Source organism: Tursiops truncatus, chromosome 3, assembly GCF_011762595.2.
Source record: "Tursiops truncatus isolate mTurTru1 chromosome 3, mTurTru1.mat.Y, whole genome shotgun sequence".
In the NCBI taxonomy this organism is placed as follows: Eukaryota; Metazoa; Chordata; class Mammalia; order Artiodactyla; family Delphinidae; genus Tursiops; species Tursiops truncatus.
In genome coordinates this window covers 124862039-124878888 of record NC_047036.1, presented here as the reverse complement: position 1 = coordinate 124878888, position 16850 = coordinate 124862039, and the positions used below count along the sequence as shown (strand labels likewise).

The 16850-nt window shown below is 45.5% G+C and overlaps 1 protein-coding gene across 1 annotated transcript in view; it reads right to left on the bottom strand.

Moving 5' to 3' along the window:
• Positions 1-8517, bottom strand: part of ABLIM3 (actin binding LIM protein family member 3) — a 178959-nt gene extending 170442 nt beyond the window's left edge. The window contains exons 1-2 of the mRNA XM_073801864.1: positions 8366-8517; positions 4966-5034 (exon numbers count right to left, since the gene is read on the bottom strand). The gene's annotated coding sequence lies outside the window, so the exon portion shown is untranslated. The remainder of the gene's footprint in view (positions 1-4965; positions 5035-8365) is intronic.
• Positions 8518-16850: the final 8333 nt, after the last annotated feature.

The window sequence follows — 16850 nt, the reverse complement described above, 5'->3', positions numbered from 1 at the left end:
TTTGAAACATCTCAAATAGTCTGTAAGTAAATCTAAAGTAAATGTTAACTATTCCTCTGAAATGCCATACGAAGAATTTGGCTTCTTTGTCTCCAGGGAGACCCTTCTTTATTAGATAACCAATCAAAGCTGGCAAAGAATTATTGATCACCTACTAAATGAGACTGGCGGCTTCTTAAAAATAAGGAACTAGCTTTGAGCAGTAGCAAAGAAGCAGTTCAGAGTATAGAAGTACCAGATACTCTACTCCATAGCTTTGGGTAGGAGATGGGAATTATCTGCTTACAGCAGGCTCAGGCTGCAGGGTTTTGCAGAAGGTAAGTAAGGACACTGGGGCACAGCACCAGTACTGCTGTGTTGGGAAATGGCTCACCTACCCTCTCCACGGAGGACAACTCATGATAGGAAAGTTACGGTGACAGAGCAAAACCAAGCAAAGCAAGGGGATGCCGCCTGATTTGATGCATGTTTAACATCTTCCAGAAAATAGTGGCTTCGTGTAGATCTACGCAGGAAGCGACCTTGTGCAAAGGGTAAAGGGTCAAGATGGCTCAAGTTTGAAAGGAATAAGGGAGAGATTTTTCCACTACAGTCTTGGAGATCTTTTGTTCTCCACACTTAACATCTCTTCCAGTGAACACTACAGACTCTCACTATTCAAAGTGTCGTCCATGGACCAGAAACCTCAGGATCACCTGGGAGCTTCACCTCAGACCTACAGAACTTGCATTTAACGTGATTTCAGACAAATGTTTTGCACATTAACGTGTGCAAGCAGCACAGTCATCATACATACCCAAGGACCAAATCTGGACCCACAATAGCCAGAACAAAAAGAAACAGGTATTTGTCTCTTAGAGATCAAGCCTAGAAGGAGGAAAATGTCAGTACACATAAATCATGTTTGTAAGTGTGCTTAGAGGGCTAGAAATTATTAGAATTTTAGAATTTCATAGTTTTCAGTCTGCTTTTTACAAGAAAAAGCTTACTGGCCATAGGATGAGAAAGAACGTAGGGCAAGCATCAATGTTGGAGTAAACCCTGGCTCTTGTGTGGGTTGTGTGCAGTCCCTTTTATGGGAATTTGAGCCCAAGGTAGAAGAACTTTAAGGAAGGCGCCAGGAGATTGCACTCAACTTTGTAAGTCTGGAGCATTCCCATCCTGAATGTTTTAGAAGAGGCTGAATTTGGTTTGGACATCTCATTAAGCATTTAAGGAGACCCATAACATGTTAATAAATGTAAAGGTAATTTCAAAACAACTTATATCTCCTAACTTAGGAAAGCACGTTCATTCCAGAAATTTTCTAGCTGCCCCCAAACCTAACTCTCTCGTGTTCTTCCGATCCCACCACCAGGTGGGGCTAGTGTGCAGCCAAGGTGAGAATCACTGATCTAAACCACCCCCTCACTTTACTGCAGGGGGAAGTGAGGAACCCAGGAGTGAGAGGGATGACCCTAAGGCCTTGGGTCTGGAATTCCAGCGTCCTGACATTAAATCCAATGGGTGCTGCAACCAAGGTCCTGGTGAAAGGGAGAAAGAATAAAGAGGCTGGAAAATAGGCTTGGTGGGGTAGAACTGGGAGGATGCTTCTATTTACAGAACAGAGGAAGAGAACATAGCAAAAGAGACAGGAGCAGGCTGAGAGGAAGGAACCAGCCACCAGGGAGGTGAAGGGATGGTTAACACTGTCGCAGGCCTTAAAGAGGTAAAGCGAGTAGACGGAGGAAAGGCCTTTGGGACTGGCCATTGGGAGGTCATTCGCATACAGCGCAGCTTAATGGTTTACATAGTTCCAGGGCCAGGCTGCCTGAAAGGCATTTTGGGGCCATGTGAGAACATCATGTGTCTCCGTTAGCTTACCAGCTCGGTAACTTTGGACAATTTATCTTTCTATCTCAGTTTTCTCATCTGTAAAATGTGTATAAAATATTAGTACTTGCCTATTGGGACTGTCATAAGTTTAAATGAGCTAATACATGTAAAGCACTTAGAATGGCGCCTGGCACAGTGTGTGTGTATCATCAATATATATTAGTTCTTATTATTATTGTGGTTATTGGTGGTGAGCTTTGAGACATGATTTTAATTAGATGGTGGGAGAGGTGTCTGATTTTATAATGTTCTTATGGGGTTTGGCATCTCATCCAGCATCTCAGCAGAATAATCTCCAAGTTAGCAGTTACTAAAGAGCTCAGAAAGATAACTGCAGTCCTGTTTGCAGAAGTGAGGCAGACCTAACCAGGCCTCACTGAGGCCTTTTTGTGATAGAATGGATTGTCTACCCTGGTACTCCAGTATCTTATACCCCACCCTGAACTTCAGTAACCCAGTACTACTAAATTAAACTGATCATCACATTTTAGCTGGCTTAGTTGTACAGGATACAATCATCCTGCAGAATATCATCCCCTGTATCGCAGTGCTGGCAAGAGACCTACTCCTTACTTGCACAGAGTTGCCTGTTGGCCTCTACCTGGTCGCCCGTGGGACCCCATGCACCAGGGACTGCACATTCGGTAGGGAAGGGGAAAGTGGACAGGACACAGGGAGGGGTGGGAGAGGGAGAAGAGAGGGAAACTGGCTCATTGCACACTCTAGAATTCACTCTCTAGATTACAGATACACCGAAACACAACAATTGGAGGAAAACCCCACAAACAACCTGCTACCAGCAGCAGCCAGAGTGTGGAAGTCCTGGGAACCAGCCCTGTGTGCTGTGCTGTCCCTGTGATCGGGCCACTGGGTGTCACTCTTAGTGTATGTTCATTTGGGGTCAGGTTTCTGAAGATGGTCCAGCATTTGCTGAAGTCTCCATCCTCTTCCCCCAGCTTCCCTCCCTGTGCTGGGTGTACCGCCCCTGGAAGGCTTTTCTGACCACATGGGCAGTAAACTGAGAGTAAAACTGCCCCAGAAGCTGACTTCTGATCTACACATGGGAGAATAGCCTGTCTATCATGGAAGTAAGCAGAGCCCAGCAATAGTAACTAACTTATAGCAGCGGCAGCTTGAAAACGAGTTTTTTTTTTTTTTTTTTTTGGCTACGTTGGGTCTTTGTTGCTGTGCGCAGGCTTTCTCTAGTTGTTGCGAGTGGCCTCTAGAGCGCAGGCTCAGTAGTTGTGGCGCACAGGCTTACTTGCTCCACGGCATGTGGGATCTTCCTGGACCAGGGCTTGAACCCGTGTCCCCTGCACTGGCAGGTGGATTCTTAACCACTGCACCACCAGGGAAGCCCCGAAAACGAGTTCTTAAAACATAGAATTTCATTAATTTTGTCATTCGTCATTGTTATTTCCTTTCTATATTCTTTATTTTATTAATTTATATTCTTATATTTTCATTTAATTCTTTCATTCTATAAAATCGAACACTTAGATGAAATAGAAATTAAACCCAGAAAGAAGGACTGGGAGGAAAAACAAGAACAGATAAAACCTTTAGAGAAACAGAAATCATGTTTAAAAAAAATCTTTTACTGTTATTTACCCTCTTGAGAACTTAATGTACTTTTTCAGTATGAAGATTCATGTCTTCATTCTGGAATATTCTCAGTCATTTTCCCTGTGAGTACTGACTCCCTTTCAGCCTTTCCTTCTGGGAGTTCTATTAGATTATGCTGGGCCTCTCATTCTATTCTGTCTCGCTTGGTTAATCCTTTTGTAGTTTCTACAGCTACATTCTGGGTGATTGCTGCAGATCTGTGTTCAGGTTCCTGGATTTTTTTTTCCTCTGCTGTGCTGAATCTTGTATTTAACCTACCCAGTGGGGCTTCCCTGGTGGCGCAGTGGTTGAGAGTCCGTCTGCCGATGCAGGGGATGCGGGTTCGTGCCCCCATCCGGGAAGATCCCACATGCCGCGGAGCGGCTGGGCCCGTGAGCCATGGCCGCTGAGCCTGCGCGTCCGGAGCCTGTGCTCCGCAGCGGGAGAGGTCACAGCAGTGAGAGGCCCGCGTACAGCAAAAAAAATAAAATAAATAAATAACCTATCCAGTGGATCTTTATTTGCAGTGCACTTTTGTTTGTTTCTAGGAGTTGTTATTTGGTTACTTATCAAATGTGTCTTTTTTAAAATCAAATTTGTATTTTATCAAATCAAATTTTATCAAAAAAATTTTTGGTTGCTGTATTTGGCTATTGATCAAATTTGTCCATAATGCTCTATTCTTTCATGATAGTTCCTAATTTTAAAAATCTTTTAAGTTACTTTAACACACTTATTTTAGGTCTCTTTCATTTCCTGTTCTTTTATTTCCCATTCTTGCTATGCTAATTCACTGGCTGGTTACAACTGCTGGTCCTCCCTCCAGGTAGTTAATTTCCTTTTGGATTTGTATCTCTTTAACTGTGAACTACCCTGGATGAGTCTTCAACATTTAAAAGAAAAAAGGGTGGGGGGGCTTCTAATGAGCCTTACACTGTGAAAGTATCCTTATAGAGTAGTTTTTGCAATTGTTTCGGTTGTCTTCCTAGAGAATCAACATCCAAGGGCCAGTTTTAATCACTTACTCCCCTGATTGGGATTCCTGTAGAGTGCAGGGTAAATTCAGATCCTACACCTTCTCAAGTAGCAAGTCTGGAGGTTTGATTTTTTCCTCACAGATGCATGGCTTCTTCGGGGTTTCCTTGGAAGGTGGAAGTAAGTTTTCTAATTCCTTTTTTGATGGAAAAACAACACTTTCAGGCTTCAAGCTTCACGCAGGGAGCAAATGTCCAGCTCTCCTGCTTTACATAGGCCCATGGTCATGTCTAATAAGGGAGGGTGGGGTGGTGGTGGACATTAGAAGACCAGCCCAGCTCTGAGGACCAGTGTTCAGGCTGAGAACCCTCAGGGTCCCTATGGCATCTACTCCCATGAACTTGTAGGACTCTGAATTCCGCACTTGTTTCTGGCTCCCATGGATTTCCCTTTCTTTCTTTAAAGCTAACTGTGTATTAAAATATTTATCTTTGTAATATTTTATCCTACCTTGACATTAAGCCATTCAGTTTATCTTCTGGTTTTCTTATCAGAAGTTTTCAAACAGGGTCCTCTGAGCTGTGGGGGCAGAAGGAAAAGTGACAGGGTTACTGACCCTTCCCCACTCGAAACCCTTCCCTCTACCTTGGTTTAAACAGGCAGCTCTTCTTGTACTCTGCTCTACAAGAGACTAGCAGTGTGACTCTGGCAAGCACTTAATCTCTCTGTGCCTCAGTTTCTCCATCTGTAAAAAGGGAACAATAACAGTGCTGCCTCACAGGACTATTGTGAGGATTAAATGAGATAATATACATGAAGCAGTCATGTTGTGCCTGGTTCAAAATAAACACTCAGTAAGTGATCTTTTTTTTTTTTTTTTTTTTTTTTGTGGTACGTGGGCTGCTGTGCGGTACACGGGCTGCTTTTGCGGTAGGCCACTACTGTGGCCTCTCCTGTTGCAGAGCACAGGCTCCGGACATGCAGGCTCAGCGGCCATGGCTCACGGGCCTAGCCGCTCCACGGCATGTGGGATCTTCCCGGACCAGAGCACGAACCCGTGTCCCCTGCATCGGCAGGCGGACTCTCAACCACTGCGCCACCAGGGAAGCCCAGTAAGTGATCTTTGAATTACTGAGCTCCAAGTTATATTTCTTTTTTAAAATGATTCTGAACAAAACAAACAAACAAAAAAACAGTATCTTTTTAGATCTAGATGGGCCTTTCAAAACTATCTAGATATATTCTAGACTGGATACTTTCTAAAAGACCTAGTTTGAAAATTCTTTACTTCTACATCAACGCTATAGTAGGAAGGTTAGTTTTAGCCAAGCTTGGAACCTAGCAGGGTGGGCATAAAGATCTCTATTGTTTATGATCATTTTCTTCCAGCCCCCTGACATTCTTTCAACCCCACTTCCCATCCCTTAGCAATTCTATTCTTTTCTTAATGATTTACAATGAACTTGTTGTAACATTTGTACAAGCTTCCTTCTGACTAGAGTCAGCCTTGCTTCACGGTCTCTCAACGTGTCACCTGTCCCCAGATTTTTTTGCTAAAATCGCCTAACTATAATGTCATTTAATGGTCTAACTTTACATATATGGTAACCTCTTCTACATTTCCCACGGAAGTGGGGACTATGTAGTTTCACGGAAAAGACAGGGTTAAGGGAAGGGCTTTGCTTTGTTTCATGAAAGAAGGTGATTTGGGGAGGGGCACTTTCATTCCTGCTTTGATCTACTCAGCAATTGTTCAGCTCAGTTCTGCACTCATGAGCCAGTAACAGCTTTTCTTACTTGGGAGCATGATACATTATGAACCAATGAGATGATGAGTCAGGGTTCAGCCATGAGCAATGTGGGTTGATGGTCTTCCACCACATCCCAGTGTGAAGCGCAGAAAGTGGCAGTTCTATGGCCTTAATTCAGGTGCAAGAACTCTGTCATCTTCAGTGACAAGGTGAGATGCTCTCTTTGGGTCCAGGGAAGAGACAGGAAATCAGAGTATACCTGCTTCTCTGCAGGTTGCTCATATTGATATAACATCTGCATAACAGCTATGTTCCTAGTATCATCTGAAGGTCCAAGCCCTTCAAGGTCAATAGGGTCTTTTTAAGTGAATAGGGTTGTTCCAGTGCTACCAAAAATTTGGAGCTATGGTCACAGTTGAGTTGGTGACCTGGATAATAGTTGATGGGTACAATTGGTATGAAACATCCAGGGCTACACAGAGCATGTTGTCAAATGTCCAGTGGAAGTAGAGAGAATATTAAGCCAGGTGCATCCAACCTCTTAATGCTACTGTGGTTTGAAGATATAATGTGGTTGAGAGTAGGATAGAAGTCTCAGTATCAGAAGGTTGTGATTATTTGAATGGACCACATCTGGTGGCTGGTGACCACATCAGCTTACCATGGAGTGTCTCAGCTTACAGCACAGTCTAAGCAGCAAGTCTGACATTCTAATACTCAGAGAGGGTGGTCAGAGCCAGTCCTGGAATGTTGTAGATATCATGTCAAAGGCAGGACAGCAGGGAAAGTATGGGCTCTTTCTTCCCAGTCTTTTAAAGGGCCAAAGCCTGACACTTTCTTCAGAAGGCCAATAGCTGCCTCATTGCCAAAATAACTCAGGGCCTCCTTGGTCAAAAGCAAGGCTATGTTTCCATCACTGTAAGTTAACTTATATATATGATGTGAGGTAATGACCCAACTTCATTCTTTTGCATGTGGCCATACAGTTGTCCCAGCACCATTTGGTGAAAGAGTATTCTTTCCTCCATTGATTTGGCACCTTTGTGGAAAATCAATTGATCATAGGTACATGGGTTTATTTCTAGACTCTCAATTCTATTACAATGATGTATCCTTAGATAGTACCACACTGTCATAATTTCCATTGCTTTATAATAACTTTTGAAACTGTGAGTTCTTCAACTTTGTTATAGCCAATAGCTTTGGCTATTCTGGTTCCCTAAAGTCTCCATATGAACTTTAATATTAGCTTGTCAATTTCTATTTAAAAAGAGAGCTTCTGGGCTTTTGATAGGGATTGCATTGCATCTGCAGATTAATTTAGGGGTATTGCCATTTTAACAGTATTAAGTCTTCTAAATCCATGAACATGAGATGTTTTTCCATTTATTTATATCTTTAATTTCTTTCAACAATGTTTTGTAGTTCCCAGAGTATAAGTTTTGCATTCTTTTGTTAAATATATTTCTAAGTGCTTTATTATTTTGGGGGCTTTGGTAAATCGTTTTCTTAATTTCATCTTTGGATTGTTCCTTGCTAGTGTATTGAAAACAACTGATTTTTGTACATTGTTTTTATATCCTGCAAATTTACTAACCTTGTTATTAGTTCTAATAGTTTTTAAAAAATTGGATTCCTTATGACTCCACTTATAAGATTGTCACCTGACACTAGAGATAGTTTTACTTCCTTTCTAACCTGAATGCCTTTTATTTCATCTTTTTTGGCCCCAGTTTCCTTTAAATCTTGCGATCTTCCGACCTCACTCATCACCTGGGGGTGAAAAGGGCAGTCCAGTGTCAGCTCTGTATCCTCAGGTGCTCTCTCTCTTTCTGCTGTCCCCCTCTCAGTCTGGGCTGTAGCCCCCGGCCTTGAAGGCGAGGGGGTTAATAGGCGCAGGTGAGAGCAGCAAGGAGGAGGAGGCAGAGAGGACGCGGGCGCCGGGTCCGTCCGCTCCTGGGACCCGACTGCCGGGCAGAAACAGGGCTGGCAGCGCCTGCTCGCGCGCACCCCGACTATTGCAGCCCAGCGGCTCGGGAGCCCAAAGGGGGTGTGGACCACAGGGAGGCAGAGCGTGGGCAGTACGCGGGGCGCCCGGCTCCGCTGGGCAGGGCGTCCCCACCCGGGCGCCGCGAGCAGCGACCCGCCCCAGGACCCACCTCTCGGCCAGCGTCGGGAGCCAGAGGCCCCTGCCCGGGCCCCTGCGACCGGTTCATGAATCCTGGTCCTCGTCTGGGGTCTCGAATTCCAAGGCGAGCAAAGCGAAATAGGAGAGCTCGACATCCATGATGCCGGCTCTCGGGGTGGCTGCGCAGGGGGCGCGGCCGCTCGCTGCTGCCACCTGCTGGACGCGTCGGCGCGTGTCCAGGCCCCGCCCCGCCCGGGCTTCTCCCTGGGTGCTGGGCTGTGAAGGGGGACGGATGGTCCACTGTGTCCTGCGGCCAACAACGGGGTGCTTGAGCGCTGTTTCCCTCCCTTGATTCTGGGGTCTAAGGACTAGACCATGATAGGAAAATAGACCCTTCATCGGGAGGGGCTGTGAAGAAAGGATTGGCTTTGCAGGAAGACAGTGTTCACTTCCAACTCTGCTTCTCACCAGCTGGGTGTAGTCTGGTCTTGAGCAGGTGACTGCTGTCTCTACCTCTTCGTCCCCAAGTGTAGAAGGTGGCGACTGGACACGTGGATAAGAGATTAGGGGTTCCTCCAGTCTGCTAACTTCTGTCCCTGCCTCTCCCTTCATACCCCTTATCACTGACTCATTTGTTACAGTTATTTATCATCTCTTTCCTGAGAATGTTAGCTCCATGAAAGAATAGATGTGTCTGCTAACTTTACCACTGTACTACGTTCCCTCCTAAACCTATATTAGTGAATGCCCACCCCACAGTTGGTGCTTAATTAATATTTGTTGAATGAAACCCCCAGGTCATCTTCAATATTTCTTCCACTCTCCATACTTCAGGGTTCTATAAATGTAGATTGTATTATTCTTTGCTAAAGTATTAATTAGGAAAACTCCATGGTGCCCTGGTCAAGAGCCCAGCACTGGATTTATCCTGTCAGGCTCTGAATCAGGGCTCCATCACTTGCCAGATGTGTGTCCTTTCAAAATTTACTCAGCCTCCCGGGGTCTCAAATTCTTCATCTGTAGATGGAGATAATGACTGTACCTGCCTGACTGGGTGATTGTGCTGTGTCAAACAAGTAAACTCATTGAAATACTTAGTATAGTGCATCCACATGAAGCCCTCAATATACGTTAACTATCACTATCACTGTTTACTTGCACCCATCCGGTTGGAAGTTAACCGGTGACCAGCCCACCATCTCTCTTTCTCCTTGGGCGGCCTGCTTAGACCTTTCCCCCATCCATTCCTGTCTGTTTGCATTTCCCTGCCTGGGAATGGGTGGTGAGCTCTGCTGCCATGGGGATTTCAGGGTGTGGTCCTTCCTCTGGGCCAATTACGTTGCCAAATGAGGCTGGCTTGTGTCCCTGTTTCCATCTCCTTGCAGTGTAGTACTCAGGCAGGGACCAGGCAAAGAGGAGCAAGCTTCTGGTTGCTTCCCTTCTCAGTCTCCGGCCCTTCTCATGCAATTGCAGTAAGAATCTAACTCTGTCTCTTTATTTCACAGGCTTGTAAGTATCTGAATCAAAGTGCTTTCAAAGCAGCATAAAGTCATATATGAAGGTGCTATGGTCCTGAGTCCTTTCTCTCTATTCCAGGCTGAGATTAACTTTCTTCTCTAGGACTAAACATTTTCCCCAGTTGGGTGAACTCAGCTTAATGAAATACCCCAGTGCTTCCCAGAACCTCACAATTAACAAAATGCTTCCAGGGATCTTTCTGACTTTCTCCTCCCAACCACTCTGTAAAGCCCACAAGGCAGGTGTTACATTTGATAGCTAATGAGCCCCACCCTTGGATAGCAGCTCAGCCTCTCAGCCTCACACCGGGGCAGGGGGAGCTCCAGATTTGAATGTGGGAACCCAGACCTCTTTGTCTAGGGTACTTTCCACCTTACCCAGCTGGCTGTGATGAATTTGACTGTTGAAACTTGGACCATTTAAAAACCTCAAATAACTTCTAGTGGGAAAACAATCTTCTTTTCCCTGCATAACTATGAAGACATGAAGAAAGGGGTCAATAGAAATTAGATGGTACTACCCCCCATGAGGATGTCCACATCAATTGCTGGCCACCGGGAAGGGGTAAAAGGAAGCCTGCGCTGGGCTTCTCCATGGGGCTCGGCTGGGAAAGTTGTCAGAAGACCTGTATCTTGGTTCATTCCCTGCAAGGGAATGGAATCAAGACCTGGGAGCAGAGGATTGCTTTGTTTAGAATTTTGTTTTGAACTTTGTTTTGATTCCAAGAAGGGTGATGAACAAGTCTCATCCAGAAACAATAAAATATTCCTAGATGTTGGAAAACCACCTGGTGAAACCTTTGGGACACACTTCTTCTACCTTTAACAAGGGGAAAGGGGAAACGTCTCTGGGCCGGCTTCACCCATGGCTGCCGCCTCACCCTTCACAAGCTGCTGCCTGGGCTGCCCTCATTAAGGCTCTCTACTCCACAGAGAGCTCCTATCATTCCTTCTTGAGGGGTCCTGCGACAAGTCAGGTGAAACAGGCCAAGTCAGAGTTGTCATCCTCACGATGTGGGATGATCCCAGTGCTGAGAGTGAAGCAGTAAGCAAATTAATGTATGGGATAATATATATGATCCTATTTAGGAATGTTTATATATATATAATGTGTAAATAATATATATATACACACACACACACACATATATATAATCTTTCTCACAGAAATGGGATCATATAGGCACTTCCCTGGTGGTCCAGTGAGTTAAGACTCCACACTCCCAATGCAGGGGGCCCGGGTTCGATCCCTGGTCAGGGAACTAAGATCCCACATGCATGCTGCAACTCAGAAGCCCTCATGACACAACTAAAAATCCTGCATGCCACAATGAAGATCCCGCATGCCACAGCTAAGACCTGGTGCTAAATAAATAAATAAAATATTTTTTTAAAAAAAGAAATGGGATCATATATACGAGTGTCTGGAATGCAGAGCCAGAGGTCTGGAAGGATGCTCCAAATTGCCAGTGGTTGCCTCCAGAGAGGGGACTGAGCTTTGGTTAGGGGTGAATTTGTTTGAAAGGGGACTCACATTTTTACTCCATATACAGTTTGAGCTTTTCCATGCATATATTACTACTGTAATGATGCCATTTTAAGCAGAATACCCGGCTTTCCTGCAGGATGGTACTTGCCTCACCCCTCTCTGCAGGGGCTCCTTCTTGTCCTGCACCTTTATAAACACCTCCGAAATTTCCCTCTGCAACCTCCACCTTTCAGCTCTCCCTCTCCCTGAATCCTCCTGAATCTGCTGGACATTCTTCTTAGGACCTTGTGGCAAGCCTGTTTTTTTGGGGTTTTTTTGCGGTACGCAGGCCGCTCACTGTTGTGGCGTCTCCCGTTGCGGAGCACAGGCTCTGGACGCGCAGGCTCAGCGGCCATGGCTCACGGGCCCAGCCGCTCCACGGCACGTGGGATATTCCCGGACCGGGGCACGAACCCGTGTCCCCTGCATCGGCAGGCGGACTCTCAACCACTGCGCCACCAGGGAAGCCAAGCCTGTTCTTATATCCCTTTCCACCCATCTTGGCCTCTTCATCCAGCTGGACACTAGGGCATCCATTTTGGTGACTCACCAGCCACTGATTCTCTCACCCAGTGTCTCCCTGCCACACCTGCTTTGCCAGCTGGGAACTGTCTGCTGTCCCTCCTTTGTTTCAAGGCTACTGGAAGAAAGACATAAGCTCCCATGACTGACCCCTGCAAACTCCTAATAGCCAGCCCAGTCCATCCCTCACTGTGCCCAGCAATCCTCTTATTCCTTTCTAATCAGCTTATTACACTGCCCCACGTACCCTTCCGCGCCTTCTCCCTGTTTATATTGTGGCCTTACCTGTGGCCTACCCCAAATGCCCACCTCCTTTCTCCACATTCTTGACGCCTTCACACATCACATTCTCCAGCTGGCCCACCTCAGAAGAACCCTGTCTCAAGACAGGCTCTGTGGGTACACCCTCAGGTCCACGCCGATTTCCCTCCCTCTGGACCCTTCCACATCAGCATTCTTCTCCTTTTTGCATCTCTAGTCTATTCCTCTCTGGTTCATATTGGTGTGACGCAGAGCTTTATCCTGGCTTCTAATAGTTTCTTTTCCCCCAGTGACTGAGGAAACAAGGCATGCGTGGTGAGTGCGGTGGGTCTCCCTAAATTCTCACCTATCACCACTGACCCACTCCTGCCCCCAATTCTGGGAAGCTTTCGGGGTTGACGGCTCCCAGGTGAGTCCTTCTTTGGGGCTTACCTAGAACTGAAGGGTGCCATCTCCACCTTGTGCCCCCTTCTGGGGCAGCCTGCCCTCAATGACTGGTTTCTACAGGAATGTAACCAGTCCAGTGACTGGTTGTTACTGGGCACCCTTGCCCCAGTTAAGGACAAATCTGAAGGGCCATGCCTACTCCCTGTATGAACCAGTGGAGGACATTGTTGGGTCTGCATTGCAGCCCACTCCTCCCTCTGCCCAGTCCTGTTTCCCTCATCCCCTTTCTGTATGGATTGTGTGAACATGTCCCCACAAGCTTCCTGCCTGCAAATCGTCCAGAGTCTGCTTCACAGGAACTGACTTTTTTTTTTTTTTTTTTCGGTACGTGAGCCTCTCACTGCTGTGGCCTCTCCCGTTGCGGAGCACAGGCTCCGGACGCGCAGGCCTAGCGGCCATGGCTCATGGGCCCAGCCGCTCCACGGCATGTGGGATCTTCCCGGACCGGGGCATGAACCCATGTCTTCTGCATCGGCAGGCAGACTCTCAACCACTGCGCCACCAGGGAAGCCCAGGAACTGACTTCTATAGCAGGCTTTTCAAATTTGGGGAGAAATCTTGAACATGGGTGAGAAAGATCAATAGACTGATTTCATCTGCTTGGAATATAGAGGCCAGTCTGAGAAGATAAACCTCCTTGGATCATTGTAAACTTTTGGATTCTGTAGCTTAAAAAATTCAGTTGTACAAATAAGATGTGAGAGATTTTGGCATTTATTTTGAAAAGAACTAAGGGATTCCTTAATTCTTTAGTTCATTCGTTCATTCACACAGGAGAGTCTATTCTGTGCTAGGCACTGTGCTGCCCAGTGGGCATGAGGCAGCAGATACGTGAGGAGGGAGACGATAAGCAAAACGCCCAGACTTACGATTACAATCTGTGAGGCAAATAAACAAGGGGCAGAAATAGAGAATAAAAGGGGGTTAGCTCTCAGAACAGGTGACATTAAATGTAAGACTGACAAGGGGCCTGCACCATTTTCAAGTGGATGGATGCTTGGGCCGTCAAAGGTAAGGAACTCAGGGGTCTGCAGGATCAATGCTTCCATGCTCTGCTAAGTGGAGGCCTCCAGTCATTGGAGGAACGGTTACAGGGGATTTGCTCATGGCCTTGCTGTTCAAGGTGTGGTCCAAGGACCAGCACACAGGTAGCACACCATGCTCCCAACAGAGTTTCCCACGCCTTCCTAGACCCGGGATAAGGATCTGCATTTTACCAGTTTCCAGGTGTATTCATTTCCTAGGCCTGCTGTAACAAATTACAAACTTGGTGGTTTAAAACAACTCAAATTTCTTATCTTAAAGTTCTGATGTGAGAAGTCTGAAGTGGGTCTTACTGGGCTAAATAAAATCAAGGTGTTGCCTGAGCTGCGTTCCTTTTGGAAGTTCTAGGCAAGAATCCATGCCTTGCTTTTTCCAGCTTTTAGAGGTTTCCCACATTCCTTGGCTCATGGTCCCTTCTTCCATCTAAAACCAGCATTATAGTAGCATCTTTAAATGACTTCCTCTGATTCTAACCTCTGCTTCTAGTTCTGCCATCACATCTGCTTCTGACTCTGACCCTCCTACCTCCCACTTATAAAGATCCATGTGATTACATCTGGATAATCCAAATCTCCGCTTCTCAAATTCCATAACTTAAATCATATCCAACGAAGTCTGTTTAGTTGGGAAAGGTAACATTATTCACGGGTTCTGGGGGTTAGGGCATCTTTGGGGGCCATTGTTCTGTCTACCACACCACATAATTCACATCCATGTTAAAGTCTGTGAAGCCCTGGCCACCCTATTTAAATGGTTTTTCTTTCCTACTTTCCCTGGGTGCTCACGTATTGTTGAAACCTTTAGGTTATAATGCATGTATGATAAACTTGTTTTGCTTGTTTTCTTGACCCCTGTGCATATGTGGTTCTGTGTAGGTTACAATAATTCTGATCTTTATTATTAGACAGGGGTCTAATTGACGAAGTTGTTGGTTCATGTCTTCCTGGATGTCTTAAGTGGTGAAAGCTACTCCATGTGCTGGTGCTGGCTGGAATGTTTGAGAAAATCCATCTCTGCCAATTACTAATAGTAAGACCTTGGAGAAGTCATCTGACCTCTCAGACAACACTTATATCACTTGCAAAATGACAGGTCCAACCCCTATGTCACAGATATGGTGTGAGGATGAGGTGGGATGGAGGAATTTGTCAATAGGGAACTCCTGTACAGTTGTAAGTTGTTATTTGGTTATTTGTGGACCTTGAGGAATAAAAGCGACGCTCTCAGATTCTTTTCACAGTGTGATGCCCCTGCGTGTGCTGCCTTCTTGTGCTTAAGGCTTTTAATTAACTTTGGTGTGGATCAGAAGGAAGGAAATATACATCCCTGAAATACAAACCTACCTGCCCTTCATCCCTGTGAAAGAAATCTCTGGGGTATCATTTGCCAAAATCTGGATGCACAGTAGAATCACGTGGAATGGATCTAAAAGAAGACCTCCAATCACACCGCGTCCAGAGATAATGATACGTTGAGGTTGGACAAGATCTAGGCATCTGAATTTTTTTTTAACATCTTTATTGGAGTCTAATTGCTTTACAATGGTGTGTTAGTTTCTGCTTTAAAACAAAGTGAATCAGCTATACATATACATATATCCCCATATCTCCTCCCTCTTGCATCTCCCTCCCAACCTCCCTATCCCACCCCTCTAGGTGGTCACAAAGCACTGAGCTGATCTCCCTGTGCTATGAGGCTGCTTCCCACTAGCTACCTATTTTACATTTGGTAGTATATATAAGTCCATGCCACTCTCTCACTTCGTCCCAGCTTACCCTACCCCCTCCCGGTGTCAAGTCCATTCTCTACGTCTGCATCTTTATTCCTGTCCTGCTCCTAGGTTCTTCAGAACCTTTTTTTTTTAGATTCCATACATATGTGTTAGCATATGGTGTTTGTTTTTCTCTTTCTGACTTCCTTCACTCTGTATGACAGACTCTAAGTCCATCCACCTCACTACAAATAACTCAATTTCATTTCTTTCTATGGCTGAGTAATATTCCATTGTATATATGTGCCACATCCTTTTTATCCATCCATCTGTCGATGGACAATTAGGTTGCTTCCATGTCCTGGCTATTGTAAATAGAGCTGCAATGAACATTGTGGTACATGACTCTTTTTTTTTTTTTTTTGCGGTACGCGGGCCCCTCACCGTTGTGGCCTCTCCCGTTGCGGAGCACAGGCTCCGAACGCGCAGGCTCAGCAGCCATGGCTCACGGGCCCAGCCGCTCCGCGGCATGTGGGATCTTCCCAGACCCACGAAACCGTGTCCCCTGCATCGGCAGGCGGGCTCTCAACCACTGCGCCACCAGGGAAGCCCCATGACTCTTTTTGAATTATGGTTTTCTCAGGGTATATGCCCAGTAGTGGGATTGCTGGGTCGTAAGGTGGTTCTATTTTTAGTTTTTTAAGGAACCTCCATACTGTTCTCCATAGTGGCCGTATCAATTTACATTCCCACCAACAGTGCAAGAGGATTCCCTTTTCTCCACACCCTCTCCAGCATTTATTGTTTGCAGATTTTTTCATGATGGTCATTCTGACCGGTGTGAGGTGACACCTCATTGTAGTTTTGCATTGTAGTTTTGTAGTTTTGCATTTCTCCAATGATTAGTGATGTTGAGCATCCTTTCATGTGTTTGTTAGCCATCTATATCTTCTTTGGAGAAATGTCTATTTAGGTCTTCTGCCCATTTTTGGATTGGGTTGTTTGTTTTTTTGATATTGAGCTGCATGAGCTGCTTGTAAATTCTGGAGATTAATCCTTTTGTGAGTTGCATCATTTGCAAATATTTTCTCCCATTCTGAGGGTTGTCTTTTCGTCTTGTTTATGGATTCCTTTGCTGGGCAAAAGCTGTTAAGTTTCATTAGGTCCCATTTGTTTATTTTTGTTTTTATTTCCATTTCTCTAGGAGGTGGATCAAAAAGGATCTTGCTGTGATTTATGTCATAGAGTGTTCTAGGCATCTGAATTTTGATAAATCTCTCCAAGTGAATAGAATATGAGCTGTCTCCTGACTCAGTAGGATGATGTAAGCTTGGGATCCTTTAATAGAAGTACAGTAAGTAAAACAAAGGAGGGGACAGTGCCTCGGAGCTATATACAGAATACAAAGCTGTATTGGCCAACTGGATGGAGATCTGGGCACCCCACTTCCAGAGGAACTTGGACAAAGTCTTCACCGGAGAAAGAC